Raw genomic sequence first — 263 nt, 5'->3', positions numbered from 1 at the left:
ACCGCCACAATAATAGAACTTGCGCAGAGAAATGTCTTCTTCCAAACACTTTGAATACTGAACTGAAGAACACCTGAAATTTACTGAAAAGGTGGTGGTAAAACTCATGAGAGGAGGGGGAGATGTTTAGGAAAATAAAGGATAATTTGTTAGGGCTCTACCCGCTCTAAGAAGGCGTGTACCTGTTTACCGGTACTTGCAATTCCCAGATCTAATGTTGTGGTTTAAGTACAATAGGTTCTGTCCCTTCTAAGTAAGGTACA

The 263-nt window shown here is 40.7% G+C and overlaps 1 protein-coding gene across 1 annotated transcript in view; it reads left to right on the top strand.

Annotated features, from left to right (window-relative positions):
- LOC111874514 (zinc finger FYVE domain-containing protein 1) overlaps positions 1–263 on the top strand; it is a 24,630-nt gene that overhangs the window by 17,954 nt on the left and 6,413 nt on the right. The window lies entirely within an intron of this gene.

Source organism: Cryptotermes secundus, unplaced genomic scaffold (assembly GCF_002891405.2).
Source record: "Cryptotermes secundus unplaced genomic scaffold, Csec_1.0 scaffold629, whole genome shotgun sequence".
In the NCBI taxonomy this organism is placed as follows: domain Eukaryota; kingdom Metazoa; phylum Arthropoda; class Insecta; order Blattodea; family Kalotermitidae; genus Cryptotermes; species Cryptotermes secundus.
This window is presented reverse-complemented; position numbering and strand designations above follow the sequence as displayed.